This window comes from Lupinus angustifolius, chromosome LG18, assembly GCF_001865875.1.
Source record: "Lupinus angustifolius cultivar Tanjil chromosome LG18, LupAngTanjil_v1.0, whole genome shotgun sequence".
In the NCBI taxonomy this organism is placed as follows: domain Eukaryota; kingdom Viridiplantae; phylum Streptophyta; class Magnoliopsida; order Fabales; family Fabaceae; genus Lupinus; species Lupinus angustifolius.
The window spans coordinates 4,553,400-4,553,786 of NC_032026.1; positions in this window are offsets into that span (position 1 = coordinate 4,553,400).

The following is a 387-nucleotide window of genomic DNA, read 5'->3' on the forward strand; positions in this document are numbered from 1 at the left end:
AAAATTGTAGTACTAGGAAGTGACTCCTAGGTCGTTTCCCAAAGATTATCTTTCAAGCAAAGCTTCAAACACCTTATACTCACACACACACAAGGGGGGTTTTGTTGTTGGATAGTATGAACATAAATCAAATTCAGAAACAGTAGTTAAACAATGTAATAAAACGGCTATATCCCTTTGGTTCGTTTGTTCACAACTTAATCCTCAGTTTCAAAAGATTATTTTCATATTCCAACCATTAACTTCCGAATTTTTTGAGAATCAATTAACTAAGCGATAATGAATTCAAAGTTCCAGAACCTAAACATCAAACTAAGCGAAATCAGTAAAAGTATGAAACGATTAACAAATTCACACGAACTAAGCATTCATGCACTAGAGAGAGTA